This window comes from Sciurus vulgaris (assembly GCF_902686455.1).
Source record: "Sciurus vulgaris genome assembly, chromosome: 1".
Lineage (NCBI taxonomy): Eukaryota > Metazoa > Chordata > Mammalia > Rodentia > Sciuridae > Sciurus > Sciurus vulgaris.
This window is the reverse complement of record NC_136461.1, coordinates 153168325-153186050: the sequence shown is the minus strand read 5'-3', so window position 1 is coordinate 153186050 and position 17726 is coordinate 153168325. Positions and strand designations below refer to the sequence as shown.

General features: G+C 39.8%; 1 protein-coding gene and 1 long non-coding RNA gene across 4 annotated transcripts in view; one reads left to right on the top strand and one right to left on the bottom strand.

Moving 5' to 3' along the window:
- Positions 1-2090, bottom strand: part of ZFHX4 (zinc finger homeobox 4) — a 176042-nt gene extending 173952 nt beyond the window's left edge. For 2 of the 3 annotated variants that reach the window (XM_079152835.1, XM_079152838.1), the window contains exon 1: positions 1744-2090. The gene's annotated coding sequence lies outside the window, so the exon portion shown is untranslated. Of the gene's footprint in view, positions 1-320; positions 1718-1743 lie in introns of those variants that run through there. The other variant, XM_079152837.1, reaches the window with a different exon arrangement.
- On the top strand, positions 5-13243 carry LOC306669062. The gene is made up of 3 exons (XR_013766008.1): positions 5-300; positions 10323-10529; positions 10627-13243. It is a non-coding gene; the product is annotated as an uncharacterized lncRNA (long non-coding RNA).
- The last annotated feature ends 4483 nt before the right edge of the window (positions 13244-17726 follow it).

Here is a 17726-nt window from a genome sequence, read left to right as displayed (position 1 = left end):
GAAAGGCAAGGTGGGGGCGGAGGTGCAGGGGGGAGAAGGGAGAATGTGTGTGTGTGTCTGTGAGCGTGTGTTGAGTGTGAGTGTGTCCGTGTGTGTGTAGGGGTCGGGGTTGGGGGGGGTCCGTGTTTGCGATCTGAACCTTTGGTACCTACAAGGAGGGTGTCTCACCGAACGGTAGCTAAAACCTCACCAGAACCGCGCGGAAGTGAGGAGTCGCGGCCAAAGGCGCTCGCTGGAGCCTTCTCTCTGGGCCGGACCCCAGCCCAAGCGGCCGAACGGAGCCCCCCGCCCGGATTGCAGGTAACAAAAGAAATACAAACCAGTACACCGTCTTCTGGGGGAAGGGGGACAGGATGGGAAACCTTCTGTAACTTGGTCATCGGCAGAGAAACTTTATACAATTCCATGAGAAATTTTATTTTTTTTTCGATAGAAAAGAGCAGAAAGAATGGGGTGGGGGTGTAGAAGTAGAAAAAGGCAAGACCCGGCGCATTCCAGCCCCTCTTGTCTTAGCTGCTCCGGCCGGAAGGCGCGCTTGATGCCGGGAGAAGCGAAGGAGGTGAAGTTCATTTGTAGACATGGAACCCTTTTGGGGGGGCGGGGGAGCCCGGGGAATGAATCAGTTCTCGAAGCCCCTTAATACACACACACACACACACACACACACACACACACACACGCACGCACGCACATGGACCCCTTGCCCTTCGCCAAAAAGAAAGGAAAAGATTCTTAATCCCAAACCGCGAGCGTCTCTTCTCTGCTCTAACGCACGCCCGGCGACGAACGCGCCCCTAGCGAGCTGCCGCAGCCTCCCGGGCCCCCAGCCCCGAGGCCGGGCGATCCCGCCTCCTAACGGACCTGCCTTCCGTTCGCCGGCGCCCGCGCAGCCTAGAGCAACCCTCGGCAGTGTCCGCCGCCTTCTGCTCCAGCGGGCGGGTGTCTACCTGCAGTCTCTGCCCTAGCCCCAGCGCCTGCCCCGGCTTCTTGGAACCCTCTGCCCAGTGCATACGAATCCCAGGGCCTCCGCCAACCCCGCGCACTAAGCGCCTGTCGGGCAACTTGAGAAGGGGGGGGGGGGGGGGGGGTAAAAGAAGGAAGAAAAAGGAGGCTGAATAAGGAGCGGGGAAGGATAAATTAGGGAGAGAGGCGGGAAGAGGGGCTTCGAGCCCCACCAACCAACATCCAAACTTTCGGAGGATGGGTGCAGAGGAAGAATCATTCCGATCGGGATTAGGGGGCGTGGGGCAAGCAGGGACCCGGGTAGTGCCCGCGCAGCTGTGGAGCTGACAGCTTCCCCCCGCCACCAGAATGCCCCAAGCTCACGGTGAAGGCAGAACCCGAAAAGAGAGGAAAAAGGAGAGAAAACTGCTCGGCCAAACGTGGATGATCCGCCACTTAATCCAAAAGTTAAATCCTGAAAAACGTAGCCCACCCCCCAAAAAAAGTGGAAAATCAGATCCCTCAGTGCCCTCTCCCTCCCTCAGCAGAGCAAATCCTTGAGCCAAAAAAGGGGGGAAAGAGATAGAAAAGGGGGGCAGAGCGGAAGAGATGGTCGGGATGAGGGGATGTGTGCGAGAGCGAGCAAGAGCGAGCGAGCTAGGGGCAGAGAGGGAGAGAGGCGGAGAGGGAGAGAGAGGGAGCGAAATATCAAAGATTGTGCAAGATCAGGCTGGAAAGATAATCGATACTCGACCTAAATTTAACACAAACTACTCAATAAAAGTTAAAGAAAAAACTTACTTTCCATTTCCCCTGCAGTTCCTACTCGATCTTCGCCTCTTTTTTGTTTTGCTTTTATTTTACTTACAGCTGATCACATCCAAGTAAAACGAGAGGGTTCATTAAAAAATAAAAAAAATAAAAAAATAATCCTCGAACTTTATTGGGTGAAAATAAAAACGCTGGAGCAGAAAGTGGGGGGCATGGAGCGGTCCTCGGGGGTCCGGGAGGAGTTAAAGCATGTGCCGACCGCGGTCTCGCTGTTTGGTTGTGAAGGGGTTGGGAAAAGGAGGAAAGGAAATGAAAATCCGATATGTCTTTATTCTGCTAATTATTATCGTTTTAGCCCTGTTTAAAAAAATGGCTGATTAAGTTGAGTGCGCATGTCTTTGTGTGTCTATTCCCGATATGCACTCTGGGAATGAGAGAGGAGAGCGAGGGAGAGGGAGAGGGAGAGGGGGGGAGAGAGAGGTGTAATTAGTGAGGTGATCAACATTCCCCAGACTGCAAATGACGCGCAGCCGGGACTCAGAGCAGCCCCGGAGCCTCGCGACTTCCAAGGCTCTGAGCGCTGCGGCTGGAGCCCGGGACAAGGCGACCGTGGAAAGGGCAAGAGATGGGGACCTCCGGGGCTCGCACCCCAAGCGCCCCTTCGCGCAACTCCCAAACTTCATTACACACACACACACACACACACCACCACCACCACCACCACCAAGGAGAGAAGAATATAAAACAAATATCGCCTAAGCAATACCCTTTAACCATTCGAGGTTTTTTTTTTTTTTTTTCTTTTTTTAATGAGGCAAAGTAATTACTATCCGACCACAGATTTGTTTACTAGGGAGCTTTAAGCAGAAATATGAGTTAGGGTAATGAAGAGCTTTTCTCTGCCTAGTTTATTCAGCTACGCACATGAACGCACTTTAATGGCGAAAAGCAGGGGCCTGAGCAAATATGCAGATGTATGTAAATAAAGGGTGCCTGGCTGTGTGCAAACACCACTCAGCCCAGTCTATTTCAAAGGAAGAATTGCACTCTGGATCCGCAGGCATTCTATTTAAACACGTCTCTTCGCTTGCATACGCAGGAGAAAAAACCCAGGGCAAGGGGAATGGAAGTGGTTAGTTTAGTCAAAGTAAACTTCCAAATGAGAATAAGTGATGGTTGCAAGGTTGATACTAGGGGTACAGTTCTAGCCTTTATGTAATATTCTTGAATATTTTATCAGAATTGCATAAGTTCAATGTAATAGCTTTAAGAAGACTTAGGGAAAAAAAAAACCTTTCATCTTTCGAGTCTGTTGAGTTATCTTTCTTGAAGCACATTATGATGAATTTTAAAACCCCACTACAGATCTCATTAGAATGAAATATACTTGGTATTTTCTGGTGCAAAATTTAAGGTGACTGATTCTCATTTGAAAATCTAATTATCTCTTTCCAATATTACAGATGTGAATATGAGTGACACTTTCATTAAAAGATAATTAACTAAAACTCGGAATAGGCATACTTTTAAATACCCCCTACTGTATATGGTGTGTGTATGCATGTATGTGTGTATATAGGTATATATATATTGCTACTCAGCATCTTGATACACCACTTACTACACCAGAGGTCACAAGTAGACACCATTTATGTAGTATTTCAAAAACAAGAATTGTAGAAAGAAGGAAAGAGAACAAATCAAATGAGCTGAAAACAGGAAATACTTGCAATGTCCAGCTTTCTGGACAGGTGAGACATCAGCTGCTTTTGAGTTGACAGGCCTTTGAAGTTCTGGATTGCCAGGATCTGCTTCAAAACCTTGTCTCAGGCCTTAAGCGACAAATCTACCAAATACCAACAGAACGGTTTATTGCACAAACACTTGAAACTACAGAGACTGCAAACATATATCTTTCTGGGCCTAAAATCTTGCCTTATTAGTGGACATTTAAAAAATCCTAGAACTGATGTAAATGGAATTAAAAACCAAACAAACACCTGGGAGGATAAAAGCATAGTCCTCAAAAGAACAAACCTAGGCCCAGATCAGGAGCTGGTTGCCTTCAGCAACTGGCTAAGGTTACAATGGAAGTCCAAGTCTATGCTTGGAGCATAGAATAAAACCTAGATATGGTCTTTATTAAGAGAAAAAAGCAAATCACCACCTTCGGAATTTGGAGTTGGTGTATGTAGCAATGTTTCAGAAACCAGGGCTACTAAACATTAACAGAAAGAAAATTATCTACCTCTCCAAAGACTCCATTCCATTTTAAACTTCTTCAGGAAGAAATTTCCTCAAAGTGGACCGTTTTCCAAAATTTTAAAGTTACTTGGTTTACAGCCCCACCTTTATAGAGCAACTGTGTCACCAATTTGCTAGCAGTATCTGATTGCACCTCAGTGGGGTTTATCCATGTGCCTTAAAAAACATACATGTACACAGGGGTAATATCTAAATTCTCTGTAACTTGCAAGTGAAAAAGGTGTTTATGTAGCGTTACTGTTTACTGAAAAACACCCCAGAGAGCAAACATTCTGGCTTTAAAAAAACTATTTGAGGTGTCTGCATAGGGAAGGGGGGTGGGGGCGTTTAAAGAGACTGAGGGGAAATGAAGGCAGGGAAACTTTCAGGTTCAAATCAGAAAAGATCAAGCCCTTTGCTGGAGAGGGCTCAGTGTACAAGCTCACTGATGGAAAAACCATTTCCTGCGATTGCAGACGGGTAAATGTGTATGATGAAGGAAACACCTGAGAACAATAAGTCTGTTTCAGACTCAGGTGAAGAAAGGGGTCTATTTCTGACGCGGAAGAATAGGGAAATGATGATCATTTCGTTTTCAAGTTATTTCTTTGCCTTCTTCTCCCTGAAGCATCATCAATAATATTAATGTCATTAATGTCAAAACAACAAAAGTCAAATCAGGAAAATCATTTTTAAAAATTTGGTGGCTAGTTCTTCTTTGCATCTTCCATCTTTCCTTGGAAAATACAAGTGTGTGTGTGTCTGTGTGTGTGTGTGTGTGTGTGTTTCTCGGGTTAAGAAAAGCGGTTATTGAATTCTAAGTAAGAAAACAAAAGAAAAGAGAATTTGTGAGTGGGTACCCACTTTTGTAATCCCCTTTACTGGAGAGTATTCCCCTCCTAAGGCGCGCGCGCGCGCGAGCGTGTGTGTGTGTGTGTGTGTGAGTGTGTGTGTGTGTTGTTTTTAATCATCTCTCTCTCCCTCTATCATCTTCTTTCACCTCTTTCCTAAGAAGAGGCTGGGGGTGAGGGTCGGGGGTTAATGGGCTAAGGGGAAGGGGCAGAGAGGGACTAGCTCAGAGTCAAGAGTTTCCTCCAGGGCTTGGCCTCGGAGCGCGCCCGCGTGCGAAGGGCTGCTGGGGAGCAGCGCCCGCAGGTCTGTGCGGGGTGGGCCGCTAGGCGCTGTGCACAGCGCCGCGGGCAGGGGCGCGGCGAGGCGGGCGAGCCCGAGCCCAGCCCGAGGGCTGCTCCCGGGCGCGGCCGCGATCCGCGCAGCTCGACCTGGCTGCGTCTCTGCGCCACGGCCCCCTGCGCCCTCCTTTTCGGTCCCTCGCGCCAGGAAACGCAGCTGGTACTCACCGGTCCCTGCGGACCCCTTGTCGTCCACCTTTGACCCTGTCTCCCAACCCACTCCCCCTCTCCCTCCCCCACTCCGCCGTCCCTAAACTCTGCACGAACCCGCTGCAGCCCTCACGGAACGCTGGCTGCCTTTTATTTCAAAGTGAAACAAGCAGAGGGTTCCCCGCCGCAAGGAGAACTTTCCCTACACCCTCTTCTACATTTTCTAAAGCGACCCCAGCCGAGCCAAGTCCACTCCAGAGCACTCGGACACTGACACTGAGCGCCGAGTTGGTGGAGAACCAAAACGAGCTACCAGGTGGTTAGGTGTTGAGTGGTGGAGGCAAGGAGTGATTAACATTGGGACAAAAGGTAATTTCCACTTCTAGACTTTTTCCTTAGCGCATTTTATTTCCCAAATCTACTCCGAAGACACTCCGGGCTTTAGAGTCAGTCTAGTGAGTTTTCAGCTGTCCGTTCTTCCCTACTTCTGCCCTCCCCTCCCCATTTCACTAATAAATACCCCACCTCCCGCTTGCCCTTGTCCCTCCTGCTCAAAACCAACTCCAGCCCAAGGGGAAAAGGTTTCCAGTCTTTCGACCGCGCTTCCGGGGTCTATAGATGAACTCAGTTTGAAATGAGGTATTACAAGATTACAGTGTGGGGAACCCTTTATATCACCCCAGACACTTTAAGATCTTCAGTCTCCCCCCTCCTCTCCTTTTTGTGGGGTCTTCTCCACCCGGGGGCTATTTAACAAAGGAGTGTTAACTAACATTTTTATTTAACTCAGCAACTTCCAAAACACACTTAAACCTGGAATCAATGACTGTCATTGTGTGTGTGTGTGTGTGTGTGTGTGTGTGTGTGTGTGTGTGGTGGGTGATGAAGGAGAGAGTGTTAGAGTTGGCTTTGGGGGTGATGTCTGTGAGGGAGAGATGTGAAGTTAAGAGTGGATGGAAAAGTGCAGGGTTTGTTTGAGAAGATGTCACAAATACATTATATTTACAATGAAATAATTCACATGATAGTGGTAGGTGTTTGTGTGTGTGGCAGAAGAAGCAAATCTCATTACTATGAACAAAGTGTATTTTTTGAGAAATAACAAAAGGGGGATTTATAATATGACATAACATGGAGAATAGACATTCTCTTTGATGGTGAAAGTGAGCTAAAGAAAATGAAATTCAAAAAGGGAGAGACATTTTGAGTGTGTATGTATGGATGTAGTATCTGTGGGCAGTTAAATCCATCCCTGAGTCTCTCCCCTCCTCCAGCCTTGCTTTTATCTCCTTTATAGTCTTCTTTTTTAATCACAAAATGTCCCCCTCCTGCTCCAGGGTCTCTGTCTTTCCATATCCATGTGAATTTCTCTCTTCCTAAAGTCCATTTTTGACTTTTCCATGGAGTAAATCTGCTTAAGACCCCCCCATGGTTCTGAACTATTTTTTTTGCGGGGGGGGGGGGGGAGCTATCATTATGTAAAGTTAGACACAGGTAAAGAAAGGAATGGGGAAAGAGGGAGGAGTTATACAGGGTGTGAGGAAGGAAGAATTAAGGGAGAGGAGAAGGGAGAAAGAGAAGTCAGACGCCCTCTGGCCTTTCCCAGGTCAGAGCTCAGACAGGGCTATGACCTCTTTTCCCTCTAGGCAACCAGTCCAGTGTTTATAAACAAATCAGACAGGACTCTTCCCAAACAATAGCAGTTCACTAACTTGACAAGCACTTTCACAGCTCTTATGCAAATTATGAAGACCCCTTCATCACCATCCTGCTCTCCCACATACACACTCACACCATCCAAGCCCAAGATCATAAGGACACCAGTCTCAAACATACATAGATGTATTTCCAGAAGAGTATCCAATGAAAATTTTACATTCTGTCTGAGGAAGAGCTCCAAGAGAGGATCCAAATGGGAAAAGATAGACAAGTAGAAAAAAAGAGAAAGAAAGCTGAAATTTCATTGAACAGAAGATAAAATTGTGATTTTTTAAACTTAAAAGCATCTATATACAGTCAACAAAATACTGTACAGACAATATACTAAACCCCAGTCACCAAATAAAATCATTTTAAAATAGGACATTGCATTCATCCAAACATCCACATTTCCAGGATAAACGTGCAGATACTTCTAGTCAAATAAAAGCCACCACTGTTGTATGTAATGTCCCTAATTATCTGACACAAAAGCACTCTTAAACCCTACAGTAAACAAACAGCCCATCTGATACAAGTTACAAAATGTATAATTAAATCCATCTTTAATTACAAAAGACAACTAGCAGTAACTAAATTAATCAAAGATTTTCAAACAAAATATTGTTTGTCAAAGTCCATCTAAGATAGCTTTACATTAAATGTTCACCAAAACTCCATTTCAGGAAGAAATTACAAGATAGGAAAGAAAAAGGTGAAAGCAAAAACAATGCATTAAATGATTTTCTAACTTTTGCTTTTAAATGGTTATTACTGAAAGTCTAAGAGAAAAATGTTAAAGAAAATATACCTCAGAGCAAAAAGATCATCTCCTTTTCTTCTTTGTCTATCAGTCCCCTCTTAAAGCATATGGAAAATGTTTTCAAAATGCCCAGATTTGGCACATTGTCATTGCAAAGAGAGGAGCGCAGTGATGCTGTTAGAGAAAATGGGAAATAAATTCAGGATTGGGTGCTGCCTCCTTCAATGCGGATTTATCTAAGTTTAATTTAATATTCCGCAATCACTGAATGATCGCATATAATTCACCAAGATTTTAAAGGGCTTTATTTAAATACCTCGAGCAACAAGAGAATGAAATTTAAACCATTTCAGCCATTGCTTATATTTTGTGTGTATTTTCCTATTAGGAGAACTTTAAGTGGCAACTTCTAATAATAAAAGGGAAAACGATGAAGGTTTAGGGTTTTTTAAAGGGAGAATGTTAAAGGAAAACGTTAGCTTTATTAAAATCATTCTGAACGTAAAATCAAAAAGCACAAAATGGTTGTTTGTAAAACACTAAACCTTTAATCGATTTTATTGGCATTCCGATCGATTAGATAAACGGAAATCTATAGCAAACATCAAAGCATTTAAAACATTTTCTCTATCTCATTTATAAACAAAACTTTTCTTTTCAGCAGAAAAAAATGATTATCAAACGACTAACAGGAAATTCTTCAGATATCAAATTACGATAATAAAATTATTTCCACATGGAAGGGGATAATGACAATGATGATAGTAATTACAATAATGAATAATTCAACAACCCTTTGACATGTATGGAAGAACCTCGAGCACAAACGGCGTTTGACGGGGGGCTCCTTTAAAATAAATACTTTATTTTTAAAGGGATATTTTTAGAGATAACTCAAGGGAAGTAGCTTAGGTGTGCCTGCTGGACTTCTGTAAATTTCCCTGCTGATGCAAACCAGTCGAGTTCTTTGCCGGCATTTTTCTTTCCAAATTAAGTTACTTTTGATTAGCAAAAATTAATATGCAAGTAAAAGAAGAGTGACCCCTACTCGGTTTACAAAGTTGTGAATGGACCTGTTTTCTACTTAGTCTGAAAGGTAATCCCTAAATTACATAGAGAAAGGGGGACTAGTCTCCCTAAATTTGAAGTGAAGGAAAACGATTTATTTGGAGATGTGAAAACTGCTGTCCAGAGAAATGCAGCAATCAGAGCTTATGGCATTCTAGCTGCGGCAAGAGGAAGTGTTGCTGTAACGAGTATTATGTTTATTTGTTAAAGAAAATCAATGGAAGTGGCTGTAAAGTAGTTAGTGAGGCGTGTGTTAGGGACTCGCGGGGAATTGTGACTCCCGCAGGCTGGTGGAACAGCTCTTCTCATTGCAGAAAAGTCCCTGCGTCGCCCGGAGCCGGGGTGCGGACTGCGCGGCACCTGGCTTCCAGCTCGCAGGTCCTGCCCGGCAGTGCTCCCGTCCACTGCCCGTCTCCAGGATCTTCTGTCTTTTCTGCCCCGGGTCCTAGCGGTTGCTCCTTGTCTAGGGCTCCCTCCAGTTGACTGTGGTTGCCTCCCCATGCCCTCCTTCAGCAGCATACACCTTTTTCCTTCTTCCCTTGTACTGACTATGGTCGTTTCCTTCTTTCTGAACGTTAAGTGCCTTAACTTCTGTTCTTTTCGTCCTACTGGAATCTCACTCTTCTGAATCTCTAAGTCCCTCCAGTGAATCGTGGACTATTTCTTTCCTCTTCCTCCCCTCCCCCCATTCCTCTCTCCTGCCATTTATTTAGCACCCGGGTCTTCTTACCCTCGCACTTCTATCCTCCCCTCCAGACATTCCGGAGAGTTCTCATCACACCAGAATGCTCTCTTTTACTCCTCCTCTTACTCCCCTTGGATTGGGGAGTGAGGGGGGATTTCGAGTTGAACTCCCAGGGGTTTTATTCTATTCTTTTAACAGCTTTACTTTCCCTTTTCTTCTTTGCGTAACCTTCACCTACCTACTAATTTATAACAGAAGCGGTTTCTTTCCCTTTCATTTCCTAGTTTACAGTTTCCGTCTGGGGTAGTGCATTGCACATGCATTCACTCTCGGGCAACCCCCAGCCCCCGCCCCGCCGACCGCCATCCCTGGCAACTACTTTCATTCACTTGGTTGCCGTCTAATTGCACTTTTTCTTCTCGGAATAAGTTAGTTTCCAGGACTGAAAGGTCTCCGTAGAGCGCCTCTTTATTTCTCAAATTACTGCACTGCCCCAGTGAAGGGTGAGGTGTAGGAAGAGATGAATCAACCACCTAGGACCCTTTGAACACCTTTTTACTCTTAGTTCCCCCACCCACCCCGGGGTAATGTCTTGTGTGAATAATAACGAATTCTGGAAGATTTCCCCTCTCAGCGTGTGCAGAGTTCTTATGAGTGATTCGTGAGCGGGTCTCACACCCCTCAGTTGTGTCTTCTGGCCTCCAGTGGTCACCATTTCAACCGTCCACCCTTTCTTCTCCTTCCCTCCCTGGTAGCCTTGACAGAGGGAGGGAGCGCAGGCTAAAGACCTCGTCCTCTTGCTTCTTTCTAGCTGCTGCAGCTGCCGCTGAAATTCGCTGTGGCCGCTGCCTCTTCCCGCTTTAATCTCAGACCTCCAGTCATTGGGCAGCTCCTCAGAGGCAAGAAGTCAACACCATGGCAACCCGACAAGCCTATCAAATCACCGGCTGGTGTGACAACAGCAACACTGCAGGCAGGAGTGGGCTGGGCGGAAGAGCAGAGTGGTCACTGCGCTCAGGTACTCAGTCTGGGAGTGGACTGCAGTTGCCGGCCTTCACGTCTGGTTACATATGTGCACCACTCAGTTCACATCCCTGCCTTATGTGCCCTAATAGGTTCTGGAAGAGGAAGAGAAGGAAGGGGCTGGCATATCAGATTGGAAGAGCTGCGGAAGACTTTCAAACTGAAAGGAAGCCCAAGTCCTAGAAATTACAAACTAAAGATGCCCTTTGCCCCAGCAGTCCATGAAACCAGGTCCAATAACCTCAGAACCAACAACAAAAGGGGCTTGCACAAAAGTATGGGTTTTCTTTTTGCCAGTTCTGCCCTTTGCTTAAACAACATTAATGTAACATTCTGTTCTGGAGTTCCAAAAGGATAAAGGAAAATGGTGCATTTTAAAATTTTATCTTCTGCCAGTGCTGGATTCTGCAAAATATGGCTTAACTTTAAGCTATGCTGATTGACTGCTTTGGAAATGACCTAAACTTTACCCGAAACTGTCTTTGCCTTGTTCTTTCATAAATTGTATATTGTGTGCTGTGTGTGTTCTAGATCTTGATTTCAGGAAGGGAAGAAACAGGAGACTAGAAAATGTATGTTTTTCTCTCGGGCCCACCTGGCCTTTTTATTTCCTCAGTTTCCTTAAGAAGTTCCAAATTAGGAAGATGGAGGAAAATAAAAATTTCACTAACATTTCAGAGCATTGTGTTAATTCCCATGAGACAGGTTGGAACTGCATTTTTCTTTTTTGACTTGAAAAGAAAACAATGTTTTTGAGAATCACACAACATATTATTTCTCATTAACTTAAAATTTCATTGTGAAACTTTTGACAAATATTTATACAAGTTTATAGAATGCTATCATCGACCATCATATACAGTATGCCCCCTTGATTTTGTATCTCATAATTGATTTCTAAATTGTGGAATGCAGGTTTGCCTGTTGACATTGTATAGAACAGAAAGAGAAATCCATTTAATGATGAAGTTAATGTGCTTCATTGAGGAAATCTTGTATAAATTCTCAAATCTACATTTAAGTCCATTCCACATAAACACAATTCATTAAATAAACAATTTTTATATTGATCTAACCTGTTTTATGAAGAGGCTTTCAGTGCGTAAGTATTAAAATTATACTTGGCATACATAAAATTCTAGAAAATTGGAAGGCTTCTTGAAACAGCAATTGCCATAATAAGCAGAGTAGGACACAGAGCCAATTTGTGAAGTTCTAAAGAGAAATTCAACAAAATCTTGAGCTTCATTTTTAGCTTTCTCTGTATTTCACTGTTGACGGATCCCAATATAAAAACAATACATTTTCAAAATATAATTTATTACAGACAAAAACTGGGTATAATAGATGACTTTGGAGAAACAGGTCAAAATAAACTAGAGACGACTTTTGGGCATAATATGATTTTTCCCTACATCAAAATTCTAATAATATTCTGGTAACATTTTAATAATAATATTCTGCCACTGTGCAGAATTGCTTAATGAAGAACTTCTAAGCACACAGAACTGAAACTTGGTTATAGTTTAAATGGCTACCTAAATGCCAAGTTATTGGTATTCTTTAATAACTTTGGTCAATTCACATTGCCTTTGACATGTGTTTATAGTGGTAAACATAAGAAGAAACATGATTTTAACTTAAAGTGCATGTGTTTAATCTGCTATCTCCCAGAACCAAATCTGTAAATTTAAACTGTTTTAAAAGAGAAGTTAAATGAAGTGTCAAGAATATTTCCATACATATTAGCTTTTATAAGAATACATGAACACAGGAAATATAGTAGCTTTTAAAATCTTACTGTATTATTTAATGGCAGGTCTTCAGTTACAGGAAAACATTAAATTTCTTAAGATCTGTAGTATTATTTATGGATGTGTACGTATAGTATAAGAGTTAAGGACACATATAGTGTCATTAAAATCTTCATTTATATGAAATACATATCTAATTTTAAAATTAAAGAAGATGGTTTTAGTAAATTAATATCTTTAAATCAAAACAAAATATCCAGGTATTTTAATAGAGCATTTGAGTTTTTTAGAAACTTTTAGTAAATTATTCTTTATCATAAACTTTCCATCTACTGATTATTTGAAAATTAAACCAATTTTTGCATCTGGTAGATATTTATTTTAAATCATTGATTAGTGTCTACCTTTTATACAAGATAGTGAGCCTGTTTAAATATAGATCCTGTATGCTACACGTGTTGCTAGTTAGCTCCACATTCTAATCTTTACATGTATAGCTATTTTCCATACCTTTAGTGCTTTTAACATGTATGCTGTTTTAAGGCGGAAATTTCTCTTTTTTGGCTAATGAATAAGACAATGGAATTAAATGTGGTTTAAATGCTACATTAGAGAAAAATCAACACAAGAATGTCTTGCTCATTCTCAGTAGGATGGATACCATCTCCATAGAGTTCATTCTTGACCTTACCTGAGTAAGTACTTTAACTTAAAGTATGAGACGCACCTAGAGGGGTAATACATTGAGCTTAATAGGAAGACAGTTAATAACCTTTTTTCATCCTCGTGCACTATCAATCATGGCTGTCACCAGTCTGCTGAATCAAAGCAAAAGTGTTCTTCACAGATGACTGATTAGAAACGCAAAATCACAAGATCCATCTTCATGGTCACTTTTATTATAGTCATTTTTAAACTGACAGCAACCTGCTCAGTTTCAGCACACTGGGCATCACAAATAGTGTCACTCAGTGCAGCTAAGCATGAGAAGAGGTTGGCTGGATTATACTTAAAAATAATTAGGCCCTCAACCCTTTGTGGAGCCAGAAAAAGGTATTCTTCTCTTCAGTCTGCCCCCTCGCTCTGTAACTTGCTTTGATTTCATTAAATCATTAGTTTACCATTTGGGTGGGAGGCAGTTGTAGAGTCATCCTGGTTAATTAGCTAAGAATTAGGAAATGAATATGTCTACTTGAGAGTAACATAACTTTTTGTCATTTGCTTTCTCTCAACTTCATGACAATCACCCTACTATCCTTGCAGTTTAAATAGGGTTTTACACACACACACACACACACACACACACACACACACACACATAAGCATACATATATATATGCATATATATGTATAAATTAAAGGTTTCAGGAATGTACATAGTCAGGTATTAGCAAATGGTACTATGAGGTGTTCTTTTCTCTGGAAGGCACTTACTAACATCACTTGAATGCTATAGCACTGGCATTACTGAGGTTATAACTATTTAAATACATAGTCTTCAAGGCACCCAAGACATTAACCGTTAGGGAGTTATGTAAACACTTGACATGTATCCCTATGTAATTTCCTTTTCATCTTTAGAATATTGAAAAAAATGACAAATTTGAAAACCACCAATTAAATATACATAAAAATTTAATGAGTTTTTTTGAGTTATTTCTGAATCAAATGATAAGGAAATATGTCTTTATTTAGAGACTCAATCTTTATGATACAATGATGACTCATATTTATTTCATGGCATTTTATAAAGCTTTTAGAATATTTCATAATACAACAAGGTATAACAATACAAATATTTACGTGGGAAAATTTTAATAGAAAAATCTTAAAACTATGTTGCAATTTTGATGTCTATTTTATAAATAGATTGGTTTATAATTCAGAAAAGAAACCCCAATGGATTTAAATTCTAATTTAGTAATTTTAATCAAACTGCCTTATTTTAAGTATCCATGTAGTTGTTTTCCTTTCATCCTCAATATGCATATTATTTTAGTGGTGGTGCACACACACACACATAACAGTTTGAAAGAAAGAGGAAGAGACAGAGAGGTATAAAAATTATTATTGACATTTCTATATATAATAACATAATACCTTTATACTCATTTTCAAACACATTAATACCTAATCTTTAATACCTTCCCTCCATCTCTGTGCACAAATACAAACACACACACACACCTTTATTGTTTATTCTAAATTATGAGATTACAACTGTGAATATGTATACTGTCTTTCCACAGACAGTAATAGATGCATAAAGTTACTCTAAGCGTGAGGTAATATTAATTTCCTTAATATCTACTTATGTGCATTTTTCTTTAAACATAGGGGTAGTAAATAAAACATTTTGAAATCTCAATTAGCTATGTAGTTTGTATTTTAAATTAAACATTGTTGTCTTAGAATTTGGATAGATGTATTATCAGTTGATGTTTAAAAATACACTTTATTAAAATTATTGTTAATACTTCTATTGTTTAATATGTAAAATTAGGATTAAACTGAAAATGTTTACACATTTTAGTAGTCACACATGACATGGATGACATATAATAATCACTTTAATGTGTTCATTTTCAGCTTACGTTAACAATAAAAACAGAATGTCTTCTGACAAAAGATCGAGTGTATGTGTATGAATGTATGTATGTGTGCATTTAGGTTGAATCTTTTAAAGTCATGCTTCAAAAAATGATTTATCTTATAGAATTCAATATTATTTTTAACATTAATTTTTGGTGTGAAATAGTCTTTCTGACTAGATTGTACTCATCATAATATTTGTAGAAAAATCTATTTGAAATCTTTGTACTTACTGCAGAATTTTTGCTACTAGAACTAATGCAGTGAAATGATATGCATTTTATGATAATCCACTCAAGTGGTCACTATAGAACCCTAATGTTAATCCTTAATACGCATCATAAATATGAACATTCCTAAGGCTTATACAGCTATAAATTCAAAATCATGTTTTCTTCTATGGATGTAGTCTTAATAGACTGAAAAAAACAAAAATAATTTTCTTTTACATTTTGATCAAAACAAAGCAATTTTAAAATTAGTTCTTTAAAAATTTACTATGGAGCATCATTGTTGAAGATGTTTATGTTTTGACATAATTTGAAACCAAAACTTACTTGCACTTAAAATGTAATTATTAATTAGAAAGTCTTTGGGGGAAAATACTGTCATCTTCATTTATTCATCTGAAATGTTTACTTTTGTTTTCTGTTAACATCAAACAAATCCTATCCTAATTTCCTAATTTTTGTCCATCATTTTGCTTGTGTTTTCTTCATAGGGGATGTTCTCTGTTTAGGTCAATATGTAAAGCATACAATTTTACTTAGTATAAGTATATCACATGACAAATGGACTAGCATGAAACTCATAATTTAGCTGGTAGAGATTACTTACATATAGAGAGACATATCAATCAAAGATGATATTAAACCAAAAAAAGCCCAAGGTTTCTGTATTGCAGCTTGGGCTAGATTGTTTATTTCTGCATCACTTGTAATATTTACATACATGCACACATGTAAAAATTATACCTAATACTATCATATTTAGATTATTGACCTCTTTTAAATGATAAAATATTATTCTGCTCACATAAATATTACAATTATCTTTGCTATACTTGCTTTTATGCAGTCTGAATATACAGTTATAGCACTTTTCTCTTTGCTGGAGTGTGATTTTCCCTTGGTACCTGAATTGTTCTTTGTTGAATCTTTGTGGGATAAAAAAAAAAAAAACCTGTTATATGAGTGTCAGTTTGCAATAAATGTGTGAGAAGATGTACGGTCAGGATAGACTGGCCATCTTTTAGCGTGTCTTTTCTACCTGGGCTTCAGAGCTCCAGCTCCTTACTAGTGATATTTAAAGGGAAAATAAAAGAACATAAAGGTCACACAAAAATCACCTTTAACCTTCCATAGTCAAAAAGAGAAATCTTGAGATATGTACAATAATTTGTTATGCAATTTTAATTGCTGCTATTAACTTCTATTATTAACTATCACCCTGTTTAATATAGTGGTTTTGTTCAACTCTTACCTTTAATTGAAATGTGAGATTATACAGCCCTGAAAAGTCCCCCAAACTGAAATTACCTTCTCTGCTATTTATGTACCTCAAATCTTTTCTTCAACTCAGCCACTACACTCAGAAGATGCATTTCATTGCAAAGGACTATTTTGATCAGCATGTTTTATTCTTACCTATTTCAGTTTACAAAAAAAAAAAATGCAAGATTTAATAACCACTTTTCTAAATGCACTCTGAGATGTTAGTGATGTTTTCAAGTAAAAATCAGGATAAAATGATAGATATAAAGATTCCTTATTTGATAGCTGAAGCTTTTATATGTAAACCTTCACTTATGTATTACACAACCACTGAAGAATTTTAATGTATTGCAGTTTATTTTGCAATATTTGCACAAACATTTAGAGCAGTATTATGTTGCGTAGTTATTTCATTATATTGTATTTCACATTTAAATTTTCATTTGAATTTCCCTGTTTTCAACATTTGGATGTCATCTCATTAGCTATCATAAACCAGTAGTTTAAGGAGGAGTGATTCTGAAATGTAAACACTCCTTCTAGAATTTTACAGCATTGCTACAGAAGAGAAAGAGGGGTTAGCATTACTTTACCCCAAACATATCCCTGTTATGATTATAAGAAAAGATCAGATGCTGTGGCAATTTTTTTCATATGTGATCTTTCTTTAGAATTATTTTCAAAGTCAACTGTTCTTAGACCTTATTTTCATCTCCAAAAAGCATTAAGTTTTTGCTTCTTTGTAAAATATTTCTTCATAGCATATCTTAGTTTAATTCACTTTTAGTAAAAGAAACACCCAAGCTCAATCTGGAGACCTCCTTCCAACATAATTTAGCTGGACCTTTTCTTAGTAAAGGTTTTCTGGTTTTCATTTTCACTTCATATTCTCAAATAAAAGATCCTTTGTTGTCTACCATTTGATTGGACTTAATGAAAAACACTCCATTTTAACTTAACAGTATTTCCTTTTGAATTTATTATATTTAAGAACACTGTCAAAAATCAAACATTTAATCTCAGGTTTTTATATTTCAAAATATATTACTATCACATGGCTCAGTGAGGTGATGTAAAAAGTGCACTGAAAAGATTTCAAAAAGAAAAGAAAGAGCGAAAAAACCCGGCTTCATTTTAATATGAAACTAAATACTATGGCTAATGTGCAGATTGGGTCCGGCAGCTGACTGTAAAGACTAACATGTGACAGGGTGCCAACAGCGGAATTGTGCAGTATTGACTAAATGAGGTTCACTGATTTGTATTGAGGCTAATATCTTCTTTAAACAATTCCGTGTAAATTGTGCGTATAAAGTCATTGGAAGCTATTTCTCAGGACAGCCTCGCTGGCTA